Raw genomic sequence first — 24,686 nt, 5'->3', positions numbered from 1 at the left:
CTCCTCCTCCTCCTCCTCCTCCTCCTCCTCCTCCTCCTCCTTCTTCTTCTTCTTCTTCTTCTTCTTCTTCTTCTTCTTCTTCTTCTTCTTCTTCTTCTTCTTCTTCGTCATCTTCCTTATAATTATTACTACTACTATTATTATTGTCATTGTTATTATTATTCCCTTTTAAAGATGACAGTGCAGAGCCTCTAAAAAGTGCAATGCCTTAATCAAAGGCACTCTGCTGGTCATTGTTTGAACTCACCCTAGGAGCAAAGTCTTCTAAGAAGTCTAATCTCTATTTTTTATAACATCACACTTTGCCAGGAAAGAGGAAACACTTTTATTGAATTACTAGTAGTCATACATGTATTTTAAGGCTGAACAGGTATATAGAGTATAATGAGGTTCAATGTGGTCCCAAGACCACTATGGGAAAAATTTAGAAAGTCAACATGACTGATCTTCTTGGGCAATGCCCCCTGCCATGTCAGGGATCAACTGTCTTGGATATTAAAAACAACTGATCAAGCATCTCTTAAAATTTCCAATTGATAATTATTTTATTTGTTGATTTTATAGTGAAAGAGGACAGGAGAGAGAAATATCGATTTGTTGTTCCACCTATGTGGTAAGGATTTCAATCATATTATTAGCCAAATAAATGGCAAGTTATTCTCACTCAGTTGAGGCCCTAGTAGGTATTCAATCAATATGAGGACATAATTATTTGGACATTACTAATTCCTTAATTTTGTTAGGAGAGGATAAATAAATGAAATAAATGGCAGGGAACTTGAGAAATCATTCCATCAAACATTTGCCAACCCGTGAAAACACCTTGGTTAACACAAAAAGCCCTTGAGTCAGAAGGACATATGTTTTTCTAAGAATTCAGTAATTCTAATTTTCTTGCTTAGAAATGTTTGATTTTATTCATTAATTTATCTCTACTAGAGATATCACTAGATAAAGAAATATCACTAATACCAGATGGCATAGAATCATATAAAATAAATAAAATTGATAAAATATTTTTAGGAAAAAATAAGTTCATTTTGCAACCACCTTTTATTAATAAGTATTATGAAAAGGACTTAAATTATTTTGTAAAGTTACTAGAAAGCACTGGGGTTTGATAATATCCCATTATAGTTTAATGGTTATAAATATAAAGAAAATACAATTAACTGAGGGAAATATAGGGACTAATTATAAAGGTTTTATTGAAGAGTCAAGGAAATATCACCTTAATATTATTATGAGTGATTTTTTGAAAAACATTTTTAAAGTTTACACAAGTACTTTCACATTCAAGGACCCATCCATTTTTCAAAATCAACCTTGGAGCCTGGAGTATGTTTGGCTCAATTTTGTCAAAAAAAGAAATGGGGCTTCATGAAGTTAAGTGACTTGCCAACGTGTCACCTCTAAAAATGGTACCGCTGTCCCATGTATTTTGGTTTCAGGTCTAGAATTTGGTGTTTTTGCTGCTGTTGTTTGTGCTAAATTGCATAATGGTTGATTAACACTTGGGAACTACTGGAGGTTTGGGTTTGTTGGGAGCTCTGTTCAAGCCATACTCACTAGGTCAGAAAGCCAATGTCTCCTATAACTCCCATTGGCTAGAACTGATCACATGACCAGACATATTGCAAAGGTGGCTAGGACAGTGTGCCTCTGGCAAAGCAAAATTGATTGACCCAAATGTCCTATTGCCAACGAAGATTCATTTCCTGAGATTAGGTACTTTGTTATTTCCAATAAAGTTGGGGTCAGTTAGCTGAAATAACGTGGCCAGACAGTGGTTGGGTAGATAGGGACCAGTGACTTCCACAGATGGTCTTTGATACTCAAATACTGCCCCAGCACTTTCCATATGAAACATTCTCAATATGCAGGAATTCACTGAATTTGAACCATAGAAAAATTAAGTTGGGGGTCTACCATGTCCAAGGGACCCCTCTTGCCCGATAATTTGAACATATTTGTAGTAAACATTTTTGGAGCACTGTGGTGGGCATTTTAGGTTTGGTTTCTCATTTCTGCAAGTTCACTCACTAAATTCCACCCACTGGCCTGGATGACCCCTCCCTTCCTCACTGGCTAACTCTGACCTCACTGAGAGTCTGCTCAGACACCACCCACCACTGAGACTCACTTGCCATCACCTGACCTCCCAAGGTCAGGTGTTTCTTCCCTGTTCCCATGTGTTCCCAAGGTCCTCTCCCCATCCCCCTCCTCCCTCCCTTCTTCCCTCTTTCCTTCCCCCTCTCTTTTTCCCTCTCTTTCTCCCTCCTCTTATTCTTTATGAATATTTAAAAAAAAACACAACCATTTTTTATGTTTCCCCGTCCTTTTTGCCTGCCTGATGGGATACCCATCAGCTAGAAGAAAGACAGGGGTCACCTTTTGTCCTGTCTCAGGATCGGCCCTACACAGCACACAAGTCCTGAAGCGTGTGTCTCCAGTGCTGGGCAGTTTGGATCGGAACCCACACCCTGGATTGTTCTGTCCACTTTAGAACATGGCTCCATGGCTGCTAAGGATGCCCCACCAGGAGTGGTCAGGGAGAGCAAAAGCCACCAAAAAGTCCAGACCCAAAGCTGCCGGCCGACCCCAGGCAGGCAGGGTCCCCGAGCCCTGAGCTTGTCTTAGCCCAGAACCATCAGCAGCTCGACTCCCCCGGAGAGCCCGGCCTGGGAAGCTCCATCTCCCCCGCCCTGGGCCCTCCTCACAGATGCCACGCCACCCCTCCCAGCCCCTGCAGGCTCCCTGTCCCCATCCCCACGCTTCACTGGCCGGGATTGAGTGGCAGCTCGACTCGGAAAGCAGGTGTCCTGGAAGCAAGCGAGCCTGGCAGGCAGCGCATTAGGTAGCGTCCGTCCCAGGGGAGCCCCAAGGCTCCCAGCTCCAGCAGCCCCAACTGTTCCTCCCTCCGAGGCGGGTGCAGGGTGGGGGGGAGGGCCAGGCCTGCCCGGCCTGGACCAGATGTTTGGGAAAGTTGCCAGGCTGCAGCAAAGAAAACCTCTGTTAATTTATCTAAGGTGTAATAAGTATTAATGGAGCCCCTTTCTGGCCCCTTTGTTCACTAGAAAGGCTCAAAGCAAAGGCGATGCGGGCATCCGTGTGCAGGGTCGGGCACAGGGGGGTCTCGGAGCGCTGCCCTGGGCCCTGTGGGTGGGTTCTCTTCCTGGCCCTGCCCCTGGCTCCTCCGCAGCCTGAGACCTTCCTTGGCATCGGTGAGGTCTGTGTCCTCTGTTGTAACGGAGAGAGGGAGGCTAGAAGCCTGTCTCAGGCCTTTAGCTGGATGGAAAGAGTGAAACCTGGGACTCCAAGTTCTAGTTATCCCTAAAGGCACGTCTTAGAACAGAGAGGGCAGGGGAGAGAAGGGAGAGAGAGGGAGGAAGGGATGGAAAAGAAGGAAGGGAGGGGGGAGGGACCTTGGGAACACCTAACCCCGGGAGACCTGGGATGGCCAGTGAGGTCTCAGTGGCGGGCGGGAGTCTGAGTGGACTCTCAACGTGAGGTAGGACTTGGCCAGTAACGAAGGGGCCTTAGACCTGGCCTCCCAGTGTGACAGAGCTCAAAAGACCTTGGAGGTCCTGATCCAACCTCTCACATTACAGAGGGGTAAACTGAGGCTTGGAGAGATGGCTCTGCCTGCCCATCATCAGTTGGGGGCAAAGCCTGACCCAGACCCAAGACTCCTGGCTCACAGACCCAGGTCTGGCCAGGCCCCACCTGCCGGCCCAGAGCTCGCCACCTGGGCGAGCTCATGTGTCAGTGTGCCTTTGCCAGCGGAGACCAGCTCAGGAGGGAGGGAGGGGGTGCTGTGTGAACCGCTCAAGAGCGAAAGACGAAAGGAGCTGAGGCGAAACTTGAAACAAGACGAGCTGACTGTGTTCTGGCCCCAAGGAAGCCGTGGGCGGGCTGGCCTTTGCGCCGGGGCTGGGATCCCTGGCCAGCGCCTTTGATGGGGCCAGCCTCTGGTTCCAGCTCAGCATTTCTGCGAGTTTCACCCCCGACCAAGCCCGGCTCAGGCCAGCTTTCATGCAAAGTGCAGCGCTCACCTAGCGCCCAGCTCAAAGCGAAACATGGGGCCGTGCGCATTCACACAGCCTGAAACCAGACGGGAGAGGCTTTGCATGAATTCCCTCCAGCTCACCAAAGCTGCCTCCGTCCCTGCAATCCACTTCCCCTCTCAGGCTAAATGTGCTTTGCGAGTCTCCTTGATCTCAAAGGCAGGACCGTATGCAGGAAGCGGCACCGGGGTCTCAGAGACTAGTGCTGTGCATCCTCGGGCTGGTGACTTCACCTCTCTGGACACTGTGTGTGGATTAGTGAAGGACAGTATGAGGGGTAGTATCAGCAACAGAAACTGTGAGTGATTTCTCGCCATCTGCCTATCTGCTGTGATGTTTACTCAAGATCCCTGTAACCCTTTGTATAGCATTGCCCTGTCCAGACAGCTGACACCTTCATTTTAACAGCTTTATTGAGCGATAACTTACATATGCTAAAGTCCACCTGCTTCCAGGGTACTCACATCTTCCCTTCATAGATGAGGACACCAATGCTCCAAGAAGTCTGCTCAGCAGAGGCCCAAGCTGCAGGCCTTTCTCGGGAAAGGCCAGATGCTAAGGACCTTTGCTTTGAGGCCAGAGGGTCTCTGTCCCAACTCCTCCAGTCTGTGCCAGCAGCTCCAGAGCAGCCTCAGATGTTGTGTAAGCAATGGAGGATAGCTGTGTGCCAATAAAACCTTATTTACAAAGGGAGGTGGTCGGATGGATTTGCTGGCCCCTGAAGCACGGTGTTCCCCTGCTTAAATCACTACAGTTATTGCCCACAGCATTCAGATGACACCTTTTTTTCTTTCTTTTCTCCTTTTTCTTTTAGGTCTCAACTCAAATGCTGCTTCTTCAGAGAGCCCTTCCAGAAGGTCTGGCTTTCTCACTATTGCCTTCAAAACACCTCCCTCTCCCCGCGATCCTTTGATTAATGGGTGCCTTGTGCTGGGTTTCCATTGGTTTTCCTCACCGGAGTATAGAATCCGGGAGACAGGGATGGGGGTCCCGTGCTCCAGCCTCCGTGGCTGGTACCAAGGGAACGCCAGGCACATCTGTGAAATGAATGAACACTGTGCCCAGGCCCTCCTTTCCAAGTTCACTGTCCATGCTCTGAGCGTCTTCCTACCACCCATCCAGGGGGTCCTTTGGTTCCCCTTGACGAACCCCTGGAACAAGGCAGGTGCCTAGAGCATCTCTTAATTCTCCTCCTTTCATTCCTTGTAACCTGTTGGACAGCTTGCTTGGCCAGTGAAGACACACGTCTTCAAATGGTATCAAAAGTGTAGGTGATTTTGGGCCATATGGTTTAAAATCATCTTTTTAAATCCCTCACCTCCAATTTTTGGTTTGTTTGTTTGCTTTGTATTTTTTTAAATCCTCACCTGAGGACATGCTTAAAGAGAGGAAAGGGGGAGAGAGAGAGAGAAGGGAAAACATTGATCAGTTGCCTTCCCCGACTGGGAACTGAACCCACAACTCAGGTATGTGCCCTGACCAGGATCAAATCAGTAACCTTTCTGTGAACAGTGTGATGCTCAACCAGCTGAGCCACTCCTCCCAGGCCCTCCAAATGTTTTAGAAATTGAGAGATGATCTGCAATGTGGGATCGAGCTACCCCAAGAGCAACTGCCTTCCACAGACCAAGGCGAATGCAGACATCGCCGCCTGACACATGGGGACCGAAGGAGAGCCTGGTGCCCGGCACAGACAGCCCCCGGGCCTTCTCTCATCGGCAGGAGAGGAGGCGAGGACTCTCCTGTCTCTTCCTGCATTTCTTTGCAAGTTGCCTGAACTACCGTTTCATCCTGGAAACATTGGGAAATGGTGCACACGCTCACTGTCTTACCCTTCCTCTCCTTTTTTGCTCATTGAAACCTGCTTGAAAGACTGAGGGCAGGCTGCCAACTTCCCGAACCCTGCGCAAAAAAAAAGAAAGAGAAAGAAAGTAAAGCTCAGACAAACGTGCTTACAATGCAGACGATCGTTCACTTCCATTTCTCCATTTCCTTCTTTGAGTCTCAGGCGCTGGCCTTGCTGGCGTTTCCTGTGAGCTCTTGATCCACAAGTTTCAGGAGTCGCTTTACTCTACATCGGGAAGTGGGTCTTGCCCCACAGGTGAAAGCGTAGCCCTGGCCAACCTTTGCTCTCGTGATGTGTGCCCACCTGAGTGGAGGAAGATGAGGAAACAAATCAGAGAGTGGCCCTGTCTCAGCATCGATGTCCTGCAAACCCTTAGCTGCTGACCAGGCCCCGTTTCCACACTTGGAGACAGGTTGGAAGAGTGGCCGGCGTCCTGTGTGGAACCCCGTCTCCCTGGGTGTGCACCCTGGCTTCCTGGCTTGCTCTCAGCGGCACACCAGCTGAGGGCTTTAACGTCTTAGATCTTCAGCTTTTCTGTAAGTGAAGTGAGAAGGTTCCCAGCCCTGCAGGCTGACCGTGGCCAGTAGGGGTGTCGTACCTTTAAGGGGTCAGTGCCCAGCTGCCCCAGGGAAGGCCTTCCAGAGAAGGGAGCCGGCGTTGTCGGCACGGCGCTTCCTCTAGCCTGTGGCCTTGGCTGCGCAGAGTTGGCCTGCACACCGTGCATACAAATCACCCATATGTTTGATGTGAGCTCCGGGGTCTGCGACCGAGCGTGATTTCCAAAGCAGATGCGATTCATCTTCTAAACAGTGCACACCAGCCATGACGTCATTCAGGGCTGACGATGCATGGGCTGCCTCGTTCCCTTGTGGAGGTCATTATTTTGAAGCAGAAGGAGAGGCTGGTGTGTGCGGGTGGGGGCCACTCTGTCCGGAGAACCACCCCGGTGGCAGGCAGCCTGTTGTGAAAATGTGCACATAGGCACAGTCCCCAGAGCTCAGCGCCAAACACACACCGTGGGATGCTGCCAATCAGGCGAAGGTCCCCGTGGACCCCAGCATGTCCTGTCTGTGCCCATGAGGATGGTGAGGACAGAGACACTGGGTCCCAGGAGAGCCTCCTGTGGCGGGCACGCTTCCGAGTGCCCGAGCCCAGGCTTGGGAACATGCAGGGAGCAATTTCCTGCTTCGACTCACCTAGAAATGAGGTTCTGTTGTCGCCACCCACAAAGCCGAGTAACCCCCAGACATGAACAGAGGCCTGTGCGTGCCTGGTAGACCTGATGGAAGGTAAGCGCCCAGGTGTCAGTCACCAGACCTCAGCGGCCGCCGAGAGGGAGGTCAGGCAGGCAGCTAGGTCTGTTTGGCAGCTGAGGGTCCAGAGAATGAAATGACATCATTGAGACCAGAGAGACAGAGGTGGTGGGAATTTTATCCACTTACTCTGATGTCAAATCCAGCAGGTCCCACCTTAGCCTATCTGCCCTCTCCCGGGCAGAGGCAGCCTGCCCGCAAGTTCACCTGCATGTCCTATATGCACAACAATATTTCCAGGCAATGATAATTATGCCCATTTTATAGCTGCGGAAATGGAGTCAGTGACCCAAAGTGACTTCCAAAGATCTCCAAGCTCCACACCTAAATGATGGCTCTTCCGGGGCCCCTGCCCCTCTTCGTGCCCGGGCTGCCCCCAGGCTTCCACCTCCGTCTCTCCCCTGGATTGAAGGGAACTCCCACCATGGCTTCTTCCCACCACCTGCCATGGGTGGTTTCCTTCCGTCACGGGTCTAAGGCTCTGACACAGTTGAGGGTCAGCCCCTGGGAGGGCTGGACTTGGAGATGGCGGGCACAGGAGGACAGGGTGATAGGACGGGGTGGCCTGCTGAAGTGGGGCCCGGGTGGCCCAGGTGAGCCCCTCGACACAGTCAGGTAATAGCAGTGGCGGAGCCCTGTGTCAGCACAGAGTCCCACGTCTCCCTTTGAGGACCACACAGCCCCTGGCCATCAATGTGGGGTTCAGACGGGCTAATAATCTGAGAGGTGGTGCACCCCTCCAGTTTGTAGCTGGTTCCAGGGCCAGTCATTTGTTCTGGTGTGCTCCTGGACATAAAGGTCCTTTCACACTGCCAGGGACTCTGAGGTGCCAACAGAGGCATCCCCAGAGGCTGGGGACACACACACACACACACACACACACACACACACACACGGCTGCATCCAGGCTGGCCAAGTTCAAGGGCGCCATTCAGGACATGGTCTGTACTTTGCCACTGGCATTTCATTATGACAATGCATAGTTGGTCCACATAGGTCATGGGTATGTATAATCAAGTGAGTCAGTGACAACTCTGCCATCCACACAGCAGCCTACACGTGAGAAGCGGTATGTATTCAGCGCAGCTCCTGAGACCCGGGCTTCGTGAGGGAGCCAGCGGGCCGAGCTTCATGGTAAGCGATGGGTGGCCTCAAATCCACTAGACAGATGTGTCCACCCATTTGCACCTGACAATGACGCCGGCAGGCAATTTTATTTTTGTTTGTTTTTAGTTCAGGGAGAGGAAACTGAGGGCCAAAGAAATAAGATAAACTGCCCTTCCTTTAGCTGAGCTATGACTTGCATCTGATTCCGTGGAATTGGTTCTTTCTGTTCTTTCAATTCCACACATTTCAAACCTTTATCTTCCTCTTCCCCAACCAGTTTTAGGCTAACATGAAATTTCTCAAACATATCCCAGCTGAGTTCAAAATGTGTAAGGACCTGCTATGTTGCAGACGCTGGGTTAGTGGCCACGTATGTGTGTGCTCACTTAATATTCACACAGCTCCTGGCATCTGTGTCATCAGAACCGAATTCTCAGGTAGGGAACTGAGGCACAGAGGCTGGGGGGCCTGCCCAAGGTCACTCAGCCGGTTAGTGACAGGGCTTGGATTTGAACCCAGGCAGCCTGGCCCCCAAAGACTCCACAGGGCTATGCAGCAACTTGGAATCTGACTCACACCCTCTCCGTTTGCCATCCCCCTGCCCCCTAAAGGAATCGTTTTAGGGTTACAGAGCCTGCCACACCCCATGCCCTTTCCTGAGCTAATGCACACACAGCACTCTCTGTAGCGTGCTCCTGGTGGCAATGTAGCTGGATTCGTTTCCCGCTGCTGCCCTAACAAATCGCCATTAACCTGGTGCCTTAAACAACATCCCTTTAGCTGTGGGACATTTACACTGTGCAATACTATGCAGCTGTAAAAAAGAGGGATCGCTTACCCTTTGGGACAGCATGGATGGACCTGGAAAATCTTATGCTAAGTGAAATTAGCCAATCTGAGAAAAACAAATGTCATATGATATCGCTTATTTGTGGAATGTAAGGAACAAAATGAATTGACCAACAAAATAAGACCCGAAGGATAGAGGCATGGAACAGACTGACATACCTCGATGTGGGCCTGGGGGACAAGAAGAGATAAGCCAAAGAACTTATATACGTATGTGCATAGCACATGGACACAGGCAATAGGGTAGGGAAGACCTGGGTATGTGTGTGTGTGTGTGTGTGTGTGTGTGTGTGTGTGTGTGTGTGTGTAGGGGCTGGGAGGAGGGAGGTAAAGAAGGAGGATGGGAGATATCTGTAATACTATCAACAATGAAAATATATATTAAAACAACGACAACACCCCTTTATCCTCTTACAGGTCTCTGGGTCAGAAGCCCAACAGCACAGGTCCCACTGGGCTCCAACCCCAGAGCAGGAGTGCGGTCCGTCCTGGAGGTGTGAGGGTGAAATTCATTCCCCGGCTTTCCCAGCTTCTCGAGGACCTGGCCCTCCTGGCTCTGGGCCCCGTCCTCTGTTTCCACAGCCCGAGACACAGCCTGGCCCTGGGCCCTGCTCCGGGCTCATCTCTCCTTCTCCTCTCAACTGGGAAAGGCGCTCACTTTTATGGGTTCATGCCATTCGGCTGAGTCCACCCGGATGACCAGGGTCCTGTCCCATCTGAAGGCCATCTCCCTCGTCACGTCTGCAAAGTCCCCTCTGTTGGGGTTTCGGGCTTAGACACGGACAACTTTCAGGGTCCATTCTGCTTCCTTCCATTTGTAGATTTTAACTTGGATCCAGCAAGCTCTTGTGGGATCGGGCTGTGAGAATCAACCCATCCATTCGGAAAGTCTCCATGTTCATTAATTCTGCAAACATGTGAATACCTGACCCCAAGGGCTATTAACACCACTGCTGTTAATTTCGCACAAGTATCAGCATCCATATCCTCACCGTATGAACTAGCATCTGTCCATCAATGCTGACATTTCCACATCCCTCGCTTGATTGGCTGAAGTGAGGCCGCTGGTGTGGAAGGACGCTGTGAGCCTGAAGCTGTGCAGTGCGGGTCCTGACCTGAGTCTGGCCGATGTGGCATTGGGAGCGGGTTCTGGGGGCTGGAAGAGACCCAGAAATACGTGCAGAGGGGCCTGGCCAGCATCCCCCTTGCTAGGACTCAAAAGGGACCGGAGGATCTGAACTTAATTTAGGCTTACGGAAAGTTGATGATTTTATTGCTTTCCAGATTTATAAAGCTACTGGCAGTTCCTGAGGGATGGCTTACTAAGGCTGCAATTGTTGCCCAAGGCCAGCTGAGCCAATGACATGCTGTGGGGAAGGGGAGAGGTCCTCCCTCCAGGCAGGCGAGGGGACCACCAGCCCTGGACGCTCCCCACATGGGCCCTGAGCACAGGGCGGGGCTGGGGAAAACTGTCTAAGGGGAGAAGAACAGGGGGAGGGAGCACGCTGGCTCGGCCTTGCGATGTGAGGGAGGAAAGAGCCCTTCCCGCTGCGTGTGCAGGGCTGTGCGGCTTCCTCCACTGCCTGGGCCTCGGCATGCCCAGCTGGAAAGGGATCCGAGTGGGCGTGGTGGGATGTCGGGACCCTGCGCCTGGGACAGCCAGCACCTCGGCTGGGGTTCTGCTCTCCCGTCCCCTGGCTACACTGCCCACACCATTGCATTGAGTGAGTCTTGTCCCATTGTAAGGCGGCCTGGCTCTCCGGGATCTTGTGAGGATGCAGATCCGGATTCGGTAGGTCCGGGGTTCTGCATTGCTGCTCCGCTGCCAGGATGCTCTGACTCCTGTCTGAGGGACCCACTGTGAGGGGTGACAGCTCCACCCTGCTGGCTCCTGTGGCTCTGGCCACGCCCTGGCCCGGTTCCGCTGCCCCTCCGCTGCCTCGGCCTCAGCTCCGCCGTGCCGGCTGCTGGGCTCCTCCTGTGGGGCGCCCGCTGCCAGTGATGGGGACACTGAGGACTCGCCTCCGCAGAGAGGGCTTTGCACTGGCGGACTTCTGGCAGGCATCTCCTTCCTGTTCACAAGGTTGGGGCCCTGGGGGGAGAGGGCTCCCCCCTGAAGGGAGCCGCAGACACGGTGCCCCAGGACTATTCTGTGCACCCTGGCCCCGGCCCTGCGGTGTGTATAGCACCCGCTCTCAGAACCGCTCAGGGGCTGCTTATGTGCAGGAGGTCGCGCTGGGGGCTCGGCCAGGGGCCCTCTGGACGGCCGTTCCGCTGCAGTAACGCTGTCCCTCTGCTGCGCGAGGCGATGGGGCCAGTGTTCTCAGGGGCAGGTGGACATGCGTGCCCATCGGCGGTTCCTCTGGCTTAGATCCGTCCTGTCTCACCACTGTGGTCCAGCCTGACTATCCCAGCACCCACTCTTCATCCCCGCCCCCGGGGCCCCCACTTTGGTGGACAGGTTCATGACTGAATAGTTCGAATGGCTGGTAGGTGTCAAGTTCTGGGGAAGTAAGTCGCCAAGAAGTCTTGAAGGAGCCTGGGTTTGGGAATCAGGCAAGTCCAAGTTCAGAGCCCACCTCGTAGCTGAGGTCCTAGCAAAGCCCCCCAAACTCCCCAAGCCTCAGTCCTTCCCTCCCTCCCTTCGAGAAATGGGATGCTGCGAGGATTGCATGAGAACATGGAGGTTTCCCCTTACACCTGGCATCTGGCTAGGAGTTTGGATTTTGACCCCCACGCCCAGTCCCCTGGATTCTGGCGAGCGTCGGGGGACCCCATTTAGAGCATTTTTGCCCGTTCCTCTCTCTCAGCTCTGTGGCCTGGAGACCCCTGACCTGGGGGCTCCATCAAGTTGCCTCTGTTCACAAGTCCTAACACTCACATTCTGAACCAGGAACAAGCCGACCATCTGTGCTGTTGCTACTGTCAATCCTATTGGACTCGCGTTAAATGGGACAAATTTCACATTTCACCCACGAGAACTTAATCGGGTGAAAATGGATTTCAAAATCACGTGCAACTGCGTGTTGAGGCCGAGTAGTTTAAAAACCTGACCGCACGGGCAAACATTCAAACATTCTCATCACCTTCAACACAGAGAAGCGATCGGACTCCGCTATCACTGCCCGCACCTCCGGTGTGCGGCTTTCCGGCCCCACAGCTGCAAAGTACAAGGGCAGGGATTTGAACATCGTTGGAAACTTACAAACCACGCCTCTGTGACTTCGGTAAAGGAGAGAAAGGGGCCTCCTTGGATATGTCCACATTTTGAAAGGGACCCCCCTCAGGTTAGGTCTAAAGTCGGTGATAAAGCACACTTTCTGATTCAAACCTACAGACGGTCTTCCCTCATCCCCAGGCCACCAAACACCATATCACAGGGCGCATAGACTCGCCGCCATGCCTTCACACTCTGCCGCATCGCTGAATAGCATGTTTGCTAACAGTTATCACATTGTCCATTTTCTAATCTAATTCCCGATCTTGAAAACGTGACCCTGATTTCTGTTTCACCGGAGGCAGTAATAAGACCCCGTTTCCCTGTTTTAGCCTCCATTTTCCTTGGTTATCACGGTGTCATCATCTATTACTGTTTATGGTCCCTAATATACATCTTGACGTCCAGGGCATATATTGTACAACTCCGTGAAAATATGTTAAAAATTCATAAGGGCTGGAGAGTGGTGGCGTGGTTGTCTTGCGTCATTTCTTCATAAAGCCCGTGACAGCGCAGTGACTTCTTGTTCACTCAGACATTCCTCGTTCGGTAGCTCCGTGCCAGGCTGTGTCTTAGGTCCCAGGGTTGCAGGGATGAAAGGTGGGCCTCCCCCCGCAGCCTCCCCCCCCAGCCTCCTCCCCCCAGCCCCCCGTGCAGAACTCGAGGTCTTCTGGGGGAGACCAACGTGGGAGCAGAAAGCACAACGTTGAGAGATTCAGGCTAAGCCTCACCATCGCGTCTGCCTTTGGAGACCACAAAAGGCTTCCCATGTATTTTCTCATTTGATTTCTACATTAGAAGGTGCGGAGGTGCAAGTCAATGGAAGCCTGGCCTTTGTGTCCGCGTGAATCAGTTACTAGCTGTGTGGCCTTAGGCCAAGCCCTTATCCTCTCTGTGCCGTGTCCCTGGTGGTCTATTGGGGCTTCTCTCCGTGGTCTGTTAATACAGTATTTCTGGATGCACTGTCCTGTAGCCAGGAATTAGACATCCCCCAAGTGCGAGTGTTTATTTTGTCCAGTTGTCTCTATAGACTTGGGAGGTTTGCTCAAACCTGTTTAGCAATTTGTTGAGGTTGCTGCTAAGGTTGCTGCTCAATACATTTCTGTCAATTGAAGAACTGATTCTGGCAAGTTCCGTTCCCTGGCCTAGCATGACCACACCCTTGCCGGGCACTGGTCCCACCCCTTCCAGGCTGTCCTCCACAGGAGGGCAGGGTCCGAGGAGTGGGTTTTCTCTTACCCCCCTCCCCTGCCACCCTGCAGGACATCCTCCATCAGTGCCCCTAGTGACTTAGCCAGGCAATCCAATTCCTTTACAATTTGGCCCAGCCCACCCTTAGAGCTGCACCTCCAGGCCATTCCTCGAACAATCCCTCCTGCCCCTCAGGGACCACAACCTTGACCTCTCTGCTTGATTGGTCTTCCCCCAACAATAGGGAGGGGGTAACATCTCAGCTACAACAGGGTCAGCAAACTCAACCCCCTGGGGCCAAATTCAGCCTACTGTCTGGGTGTGCAGCCCATAAACCAAGGAAGGTTTATGGTTGAAAAAAGTGAATATATATTTCACAACACATGAAAATTATAAGAAATCGACATTTAGTGTTTATAAATAAAGTTTTATTGGCACACAGCATGCCCATTCACTTGCCTGTTGTCCACATCAGCTATCCTGAAGCAACAACAGCAGAGTTGTCCGCTTGTGACACAGACTGTGGGTGGGAAGGCAGAAAATAGCCACTCGATGGTTCTCTACCGAAAGTCTGCTGACCTTCGATCTACATACTCACAGTCTTTTGCACAAAATGCACCTTTCCCGGCTGCTAGGTACGCCGTGCTTATGTGTATTTTATCTTGCCCTGGTTGCCATGCCGCTTGCTTCTATTTTGTGCCCTGACTCAGCCTGACTCAGCAGGTTGGGCATTGTGTTTGTGGGGCTGCCTCTGCTGGTGGGGCCACAGTTCCTTCGCGGCCCTGAGTGTAGCAACCAGGCAGTTGGTTAGTGCATCTGCCCAGAGGCGGTGTGTGGATCTGAGTTTACAGAAGCAGTTTTCACACCAGCAAACGGAGGGAGTCAGTCCAGCTCCCATGAGCAGGTCCTTGATATTGGCTGTTGAATAATGGGCATCATGTTAGGAATTCCAAGTTCATGACCATCAGAGAGGAAAGAGGCCTGAACTCTTTTCTCAAGAAGTTTACCTGTTAGGTAAAGGCAGATGCTAGTGGATCATTTCAGCACTCTTTTAGTTAGGTCTGTGTCTTTCGAGAGAAACTGAGAGAGGCATGATTTCAGAAGCGGAGGGAAATGTACGGACCCATAGATTCAGTTCTGTCTTTTGACCATTCCCAAGCAAATTGCTTGACTTTACTCATCTGGATCTTCACATTTGGAAAATGGGCTTGAAGGTAAAACAGATCAGGTCTGAAGTATATGTCAGCTCTAATCTATAGATTTATACTTTTTATTCTACTGTTTTATTTGACTTTGATAGATGTCTTTCTAACCAATGGCATGCAAGCATTCGGTGAGTTTTAATATACAGGCATATATCTATTCTACAGGCATTATGCAGAGTCTCTGTATCATAAAACCCAAGGGAAACCCCTCTATCTTAAAAAGTCCTAGAAGACATAAACAAAAGACCCTCCACGTCTATGAGAAGATACGGCTAGATTTCGAAGTTCGGTTTTTTAATTACCAAATCACTTCAGACAGTTTCCAAACGTAATAGGAACAATATGGTGTGACTCTTGATGCCGGCTTCTACAATTAGTGTGTTATTAATTAAACTCTTGAGTAATATAATAACTTGACGGTTAAAGCCCCTCTTTGCATTTAAAGTACATGCTAACTGTGGCTCCAGTTATAAATAAACTCTATGGCTATGGGCTTTGAAAATTTAATTATTCAGAGCAAATTATTCAATCGATGCTCTGTTCTGGAGAGACGCGTCCTGAATATTCCAGCGGGTTCCAGTAGGAAGTGTGTGTAAGCAGAGTTCCACACAGAGGGCCTCCTTGCCTCTCTCTCTGGCCCCACCCTCCCCATCCTCTCTGCTCCTGCTCCCCCTGAACATGCAAACGGGACCTCCAGGTCCGCCCCATCCAACCCACCACCTTCACTCCGTGGCTGCTGGAAGGAACATATACTAAACATGATTCGAGCATGCCCACTTAATCACTGCCAAGAATTTCCAGAACGTTCAGAATGATGTTTAAAGCCCCAGCTTTATGCACTCATCCTTGTGATGATTCACCCCCCCCACACACACACACATGGCTATCTTCTTAGTATCTTCACTCATATTCACCTTTTGCTCCATTGCACTGAACCCAGAAACACCTCTCCAATGAGCAAAACTGTGTCATGTTGGCCTGGCTGGTGTTGCTCAGTGGTTGAGCATCAACCTAGGAACCATGAGGTCACCGTTTGATGCCCAGTCAGGGCACATGCCCAGGTTGTAGGCTCAGTCCCCAGTAAGGGGCATGCAGGAGGCAGCAGATCCATGATGTTTCTCTCTCATCATTGATGTTTCTGTCTCTCTCTCCCTCTCCCATCCTCTCTGAAATCAATAAAAATATATATTTTTTAAAGAAATGGTGCCATGCCTCCAATCCTTGGCATGCGCAATTCCTTCTTCCTGGAATGCCATTCCCTTTGCAGGAAGTTCCTGTCTGCCTTGGACCCCCCTCACTGCTCATTTCAGCAGCTGAGGGCTGCAGGGAGGATGCTTCCAGGACACACAGCAGGACAGCATGGCAGCAGCGAGCAGGAGGTCACCAAAACATCTGGGACCATCCCAAAGAAGGACAAGGACCCCGGACCAGGCCAGTTCTTTACACCCATGCAGAGTTCCAGAAACCTAGTCACGCCGCCAAGGCCATTGGCTTCTGTGACTTGAAGGCGTGGCCCTGACTCAGTTCAGGGTATGTAACGAGAAGGTAAGGATGTCAGGTACAGAACATCCCTCAAGAAGATGGTCCAAGAAAATGAAGAACACACACGGATTGCCTGGGAGAGGGCCAAGAGGTTCGGCTGCCCTGAGAATGGTCTAGAAATATTGTTCTGAAGATTTAAAAGAGGAACTGGCCATCCCCAGTTGGAGAAATCCTCAAAGCCTTCATGGAGGCAGCAGCACAGGTATTAAGCACAGCAGGACCAATTCGATTAGTCTGACCTATAAGTATCCCCAGCTGGTCTCTGAGCATCAGAGAGGAGTCACTGCCAGTCCCCGGACCACCTACCTGTTACTCAGATCAAAGGTTTGGGGGCCTTGCTTGGTTTGTTCAAGGGGCTATCTTGACACAAAGTAATGATTTCCAAACTTCCATCTCTAAGCTAGACGCCTGTCACAATTTCTGCTATGTCAAATTTATCATTTACACCATTATTTCATTATTATTGCCTTGAATATAATGAAATTATATTCTTTTTTTTCTTACTTGGATTAATTTCTCTGCACACACTCTACCTTATAATTTTTAAGGGGACAGCAGCATCCCAGGCCATCAATGAGAGATGAGGGTGAGATAAAGACAATGCGAATAAAACACTGCTACAGGATGCTAGCTCCATGCCGTTGCCCAGGCTGGAGCCTGTGGCTAGCCATCTCTCCGTGAAGAGGGGAGATGAGGAGTCTGTGTAGGAAGATTTTAAAAACATACATACAGATGGGCCCTACCTCGAAGCTTTCTCCCTGAAGCAATGGAAATGAGGTAGAAATGACAGGCGTTTTTAGTGATGCGATTCGGAGCTGATGCCATTTCCAGCCACTGACTCCAGGCATCCTGTTCCCATGTGTGGGGCTGTGTCCCGGGAGAGGCGTTGGCAGGAAGGGAGGAGCGCTGGGCCCGCATCCGGAGACCTAGGTGTCTGGCCAGGTTGGCTGTGCAGGTCATGGAACCCCTGCCCTTGTAGGACATGGGGGTCCACGCCCAAAGGTCCTGGATGTTTGGTCCTATCCACAAGGTTCACACTTAGAAAATGTCCTGGATTCAAATTGCCCATGATGTTTATTGATGCTTTGTCTTTACAGGGTTAATATGTAAAAAATGCTACCATATTTTCCCAGTCTAATAATTGCATTGCGGCTGTATTGCCAATAAGAACCTTTCTTGCCTCGGTAGCCTGGCTAATCATGGCACATGATCAAGAATCTTTTGGCACGAACCCATTGTCTCCCTGGGAGTTTTGGACCATCCCAAACAGCAAGGACCTCGGGCATGAACCACATGTCTCCACGGACGCTTTGGACAGCACCGAATGTCCACTAACTGAACCAGAGAGGCAGTTTCCATGTGGCCAACGTGACGGAACAAGGAACATTATTTAATTTCCATGGAGTTGTGCATTTATGACCTTTTAAATACCCATTGCACACCTACTACGTGCTAGGCCTTTTCCTGGCCTCTGGGCTGCTCTGAGGAGCAGGTGAGCTCTTAGATGTAATAGCACAGTGGGAATGGAGAGGCAGCCACGACCATTACCATCATAGTAAGTTTTAAAAATGTGCTCTTCCTCCCAGCCTGCTCACACCATGCCTGGGGAAGGGCTTTCTCGGCCCAGAAGTCTGGGGAAGCTTGAGCTCAAAGCTCTGCTGGCGCCTGAAGCTGGTCCTGAAGTCCCTGGCGTGGCACTGTCTCTGATGCCCTGGCCCATACATCAGGGCAGGCACTGTCTCTTTAAATCTGGGCCAACCACAATGAATATGCCTGTGAGATAAGATCATGCGCAGGAGAGAACAGCGGAGGGGCAGTCAAATATTTTAATACTGGAACCACACTTCAAATTTTCATTTGGTTTTACTTTGCCTGCTTTATTATTTGACCGGGACAAATGGAAGCATGATGAACTCCGGAGGTCTGACCAGCTTGAGCCTGGAACTCCACGTGACGTGAGGAGGGAGGCTGGCGGCTGCTCCCAGCACTTTCTGGGCAGGGGCTGATTAGCGGAGAGCTCTGGACCTAGGGATCCAGGATCGGGGCTGGCCTCACCTCTCACCCTGCTTTTAGCTAGTTTTCTCTGTGGTCAACTGTGGATGGAGCCTCCTGCCCATCTATGTCTCGTGGGCCCCTGTTAGCGTTAAGGAGTGTGTCTCAGACGGACCTGGGCAGCGTGGAGAGAAGACAGGCCAAGCCCAGCCTTTCAAGTATCCTGGGATCTCGCCCCAGCCCATCTTCCTCACAGAATAGTCTGCTCTTTGTCTTGGCTCTTTCCAAAGGAAAGGCTTCCGGATGCCTGCACCCCTGCCTGCTCACCTCTGTGTGTTCCAGCTGGGCTTGTCTCCACACGCTGCAACATGCACTTGTCCCCGTAGCCTCTTCAGATTCCCTCCGCTGGCAACGGCCTCCCCTCCTCCCTCCACTGTAAACTCCATTGGCACATGAATGGAATATTTAGTGCAAGAACCTGAGTCACGCCGTGGAGTACAGCTGCTTGTCAGTGGGAGTGTCTGCTGTGGACCCTCCAGGAGTGAGAGTTGCACTCACCTCGTGTTTGAGTCCCCGTATGTTCCAGCGTGTGTTTGTTACAGCAGCGAGCACCGCCTTGTGCAACCTTAATGAAGCCAGCTCCTCTGGGGCAGGCAAGGCCTCTGCTCCCAGCCTGTCTCCCACTGCCTGGCCAGTGTGGCTCACTTGTGTGGGTGTTGTCCCATGTAAATTTGCATGTACATGGCCACAGTACCTAGTGGCTCTCATGTGGGAAGGGCAGCTCTGGAGGGACAGCGGCCACAAAGGTGACCATTTGGGCCATGATGATAGTGGGGTTGAGTGACACTGCTCCAGCCCTGGACCTGGTGAAAGCCCTGGATGTGGTGAGAAGTCGTCACAGCTCAGATGATTTGGAAGCACTGTGGATAGGCTTCCGACAGAGAGAAGAGGAAGGAGGATTCCCGTCAGGCTGCTGGCCCGGCAGTGGGAGAGATGGAGTTGCAGTTTCCTGAGATGGGAAGACAGACAAGGGGGGAAGCAGTTTGGGAACAGAGAAGATTCCGGAGTTTAGGTCTGAGCGTGATCAGGTCCAGCTTCCTGGTGAGCAGTGCACGGAGTTGCTGCACACAGGTGTCCACAGCTGAGAGGAGAAGCCCTCGGAGGGGTGTGGCTGATGACATCACCTGGAGAGAGGAGAATGCGATGAGAATAGAAGTATCTGGAAACTGAGACCTGGGGCACTCCTGTGTTGATGGGTGATGTCGAGAGGTCAGTAAATGGAATTGAAGGTGGAGGCGGGGGAGAAGGTGTCAAGATGATGAACCAAGAATTATGGGGTGGGGAATCTCACCCACCATAATAGTTAAAATGCAGCACTGGGGTTGATCCCAGAAAACAGCTGTTGGAATGAACTCAATGGACACACTGCTGGAATCTTCTGTGTGTGTCTAATTTCCACACCCTGGTGGCTCTCAAGCCAGTCCGAGTTGGCAGCCCAGATACGCAGTGTTGCTGGGAGCTCACTGTTGAGTACCGATCCTCATTCCCAGATAAGCACAGACCTCCAAAAATGGAGCCAGAGTCCAGCGATGCAGGCAAAGAGAAAGCAGCCAGGCCTGCCCTGCCGGGGGCCTGCAGGGAGCAATGGGATGGGGCTGGGGGACCAGGGTCAACTGGACTTCTGCCACTTAATAGCTCTTTGACCTCGGAGAATGGACTTATTTTCCCTGAGCCTCAACTTCTTAATTTACCAAAGGGACTGTCCTACCACCCAGGATGCTTATAAGGATGAAATCAGGCAACGTGTGGCAGGCAGCTTCAGCGGCTTCCTTGACATTCCTCCTACACCTGGACTTGCCCTTGGCTTCCCCTTTATCTTGCCTGCATTTCTCCTGACCACACAAAGCACGCAGCTCTATAATGGCTGTTGACCAAGGTCACCTCTTCCTGGTGCTGGCATGGGGCAGGCACTACAGAGACAAATATCTGTGTGTCCCTCAGGGGGGTCCCAGGCTAACCCAAGAAGCAGGTGCAGATGTTACCAATTCAGTTAAAATGCTGAGAGCTCTTATGGATGGTGATGTAGACACTGGCAAAAGCCAACGACCGGGGGTGGTTCCCTCTGCTTGAGAAAGTCCGAGAAGTTGTCTTAGACCTAAAGGACCTTGGCTTCCCCTTTATCTTGCCTGTGTTTCTCAGGACCACACAAAGCACGCAGCTCTATAATGGCTGTTGACCAAGGTCACCTCAATATGTCCATTGAGTTAATTCCAACAGCTGTTTTCTGGGATCAACCCCAGAGCTGCATTTTAACTATTGTGGTGGGTGAGATTCCCCCATGCCCCATAATTTTTGGTTCATCATCTTGACACCTTCTCCCCCGCCTCCACCTTCAGTTCCATTTACTGACCCCTCGATGAGCCCCAAGTGGCGACTTGAATATCCTGGACTTAGACATAAACAAAGCAAATGTGGGTTCTGCTCAGGTCACACAAGGACAGAAAGGTGAAGAACAGAGAAAAGAATGGTCACCTTAAATTTGTCACAAGGAGACACAGGGCCAGAGCCTCAGCCATGGATTATCAGCCTCCCTCTCTCTGGCTGCTCTTCCCTTTCTCTGTCATTCGATTTCCTCCCCGGACACAGTTTCAACCTCTCTCTTCACGTTGGCACTCAGCAGAGTCTCAATTAAATCACGGCTTTTCTCTTCCCATCATTCTCTTCTCTGATTGCTCTTCATGTTTCCAAAATGTTATGAAAACATTGGAGGAGAATAACACTGCCTGGCCAGCTTCACACTGGCGTGCCAGTAGGTGGAATGATGGATCGTTCAATCAATCAAGAGATGATAACTAGACAGTCAGATTGACAGATTTATACTAGTAGTTAGATATGGCTAGATGAGGGTACATGCATATCTCTCTATCATGTACTTAATCTATGCACTATCTATCATCTATATAATCTAGCTACCTACCTACCTATCTACCTACCTACCTACCTACCTACCTACCTACCTACCTACTTGCCTATCTATTGGGATTGGAGACACCTGTATCCTCCAGGTGCCCATCTTTGAAAGAGGGGGGAAGTTGAGCATCCACCTCTGTCACATGATGCTCTGCTTCTTCTTGTGCAGTCCAGTCCAATCCCGTGATGTCTCCATCACTCTGACACTCTCGGGGAGCCACCCTCACTGGGACCAGTGAAGGTACACCCACCAGGCCTTTCATTGTTACGTTTACATGTTAAAGCTGAATTCCATGCTGTTGGTGGCACCTAAGGAAACCACTGCCACCAGTTGCAGAGTTAATTATGGATCGCCCCTTGAAAAAAGCACGTGTTATTGGAAGTTGAGGGCTAAATAAAAACAGCTGGGAGGGGAACGGAATGAACGGCTGGGACGGAGCCCATGATGTTCTGCTTAGAGTAAACATTTCTTTTCTTTTCTCTTGCTCAAGCCCGACTCTCTGCGTACAAGTCCGCAGCCCTTTCATGTGGCACAAAGGAGGATTTGGAAAGGGAATTTCCTCAGATCTGTGCATTGAAAACGCAGCTTATGGGAGCCTCGAGCAGAGACATTTTGCCTTTTCTTACAGTGGGTTCCTCTTAATTGTGACTTTCCCAAGCCCCTCCTGAAGTCACCAGAACCATTCAATTAGCATCTTCATCGCTGCATGATGAAAAGAGCCTCTCCCGCTGAACGTCGGCCATTATTAGAAGGCTTCTAGCGTCTTTTGTTTGGTGCTATGAGAGTCTCCTAGATAAAATAAGGTTCGATTTATAAAATACTAAAATATATGTAAATGCCAGATCTATAAATAAGTACTGTGTAGTAGAGGTGAAAATCTCATTGTAAGTAACAATTTTATTAGCATATCCATTAAGCAAAAGGCCTTATGATGTTAATGTTAACGAAAGTAAACTGTAACCATTTCATTCAGCCAGTAATTTCTGAGCTCTAAAGACTAGGCACTGTGCTAGGTACTGAGGCTATATCCATACATGTATGTACACGTGTGTGTGTGTGCACATACCTGTGTGTTTGCTTTGGGGATGGGGAATCTGAGAGCACAGAGGGAAAGCACATTGCCCTGCCCACCTAGATAGCAACTGGCTACCTGGGTCGACAGTAAAACACACATCGCAAAACAGTAGATCTGGAAAATCATGGCATCTGTTTAGGTATCAAAGCTGTAATGTGAAAAGCCACCAATTACATCTTGAAGAATTGAAAAAAGCTTCACCGAAGAAGAAATTCTTTTTTTTAAATATATTTTTATTGATTTCACAGAGAAAGGGAGAGAGAGAGAGATAGAAACATCAATGATGAGAGAGTATCATTGATTAGCTGCCTCCTGCACGCCCCACACTGGGGATCGAACCTGCAACCAGAGCATGTGCTCTGATTGGGAATCGAACCATGACCTCCTGGTTCATAGGTCAATGCTCAAGCAGGGAGCCACGCTGGCCAGGACCCAAGAGGAAATTCTTGAGCACACTGTGGAGAAGTAAGGCTGGACAGAGAAAAACATCCTAGCTAGAAGGAATAGCAAAGAGAAGATGGGTAAAGTAAACACTGGAGTGTTTTAAAAAATAAAGTCATATCAGCAGCAACATCAAAATAAGAACCTAAAGATGCAATGGTAGGTGGGTGGTAAACAGTCTTATACAGTCACAATGGGCAGTGAGTCATAAATAATTGGAATTTAGAGTAATTTGAACACTTACTCAAATGTTTATAATACAAAGTTGAGTGGAAAAAGCAAATATAAAGTTTTGATTCCATACCACCTCCATCATGTAAATACACACAGGCTCATATGAAAAATTTTACAAGGCAGATAGTACTGTTTTTTCTTTTTTCTGAGGTTATGGGATATTTATATTTTCATCTCATTATGGTTCTGGAGTCCAAGTATATATTTTTCCATAATGGCCAGGCATTTCTTTATCATCTGAAAAGGCCATGGAAATATGAAATGAGAAAACAATGAAAGGAACGTGTATATTTTGTCATCCTTTTCCTGGCTTCGATGTGCCAACCTCCCACCATTCAGAAAACATATTATAGAGACAAAGCCCACATTCAGGCCCAGTGGGTCAGCCTAACTGGGAAAGTGCACCCCCGGGAGCCCCTGCAGGTGGGGGTACAGATGTGTGGGGAATGTAAATCCAGCTGCCTTCTACCTGTGGTGCTTTAGTGGGCTGAGGTGACAAGGGTGGGGTCTGGCTGGAACTTGGACTGTAATGATCCTTACATAGCGCAAAGCTGCCGAGGGGAGGAGGGAATGGGAAAGTCCCTAGGTTCCCATGGCCAGGGGGGTGCCCGCACAGGATTACGGAGCCTCACAAAGGAACAGGTACAGAAGCAGAGGCGTGACTTGAAGGTGCAGACACCACTGTTAGCAGGCGGATTGCCTGCACTCTATGCTCTGTCTGCCCCATCTCTCTCTCCCACACTTGCTCTCCTTCGTGGAGATGATTTTGGTTGGGTCAGAGATTAGCCTGAAATCACCCCGCTGTTTAGAGGCGCCTGGACTCCGTCTCTGCCACTTGCACCCCCACTATTCATCAGCGAGCCCTGGAAACTCTCCCCTTCCTTTATAACATTGCTTTTCATCCTCTTCCTTCATTTAAACCATGCATGTTCCAGAGGGCAGGTGGTTGATTCTGAGCCATTCTTCACATTTCGTGCAACACCTTTTTTCTCGCCCCTACAAGGCATTCTTGAGTAATGAGTGAGAACATTTTTCCTGAGTCCATTTTTTCTAATTCAATAGAAATCGGGCCATGCAAACAATTAGGACTTATGTAAAACCAAGTTTTGCCAGTTTGGAAAGACTAATAGAGAATTGCATCCAATACCTGGAAACACCCAATAGAACTGAATCTGGTGCTAAGACAAGCATGAAGAACACTTGGTATTTAACATCCAACTTCATATTCAAAAATCACTACAGATTTTTTTTTTTGCTGTTTTACAAGTGTAGAGATTTGGACCAATGTTATAATGTCAGCCATGCATAAAGGGTGACTCTCAATCTGACAGGGAGCATGAGACCCATCAAAATTTCTGTGCGATCAGATATATGGTGCAGGATTATCCAACATTTTCTTTTATTTTCATCATTTAAATCAATGTGAGTTCCAAATTATATGACTCGTAATCAGAGCAGTTTATTTGGGGTGTCAATATTAAATTTCTTAGAAATTTCCAAAGAGCATTTGAGGTGATGAAGGGGAGGAAAAGTAACTGTAGTCTATGTGTTGCCTGTGTTCTCAAAACACTTCCTTATTTGTAAAGTAATTGCTCTTCAATTTAAACATGATAGGGTATGAAACTTTTATCAGATT

The sequence above is a fragment of the Cnephaeus nilssonii genome (genome assembly GCF_951640355.1).
Source record: "Cnephaeus nilssonii genome assembly, chromosome: 4".
Classification (NCBI taxonomy): Eukaryota; Metazoa; Chordata; class Mammalia; order Chiroptera; family Vespertilionidae; genus Cnephaeus; species Cnephaeus nilssonii.
Note: the sequence above shows the minus strand (reverse complement) of the source record.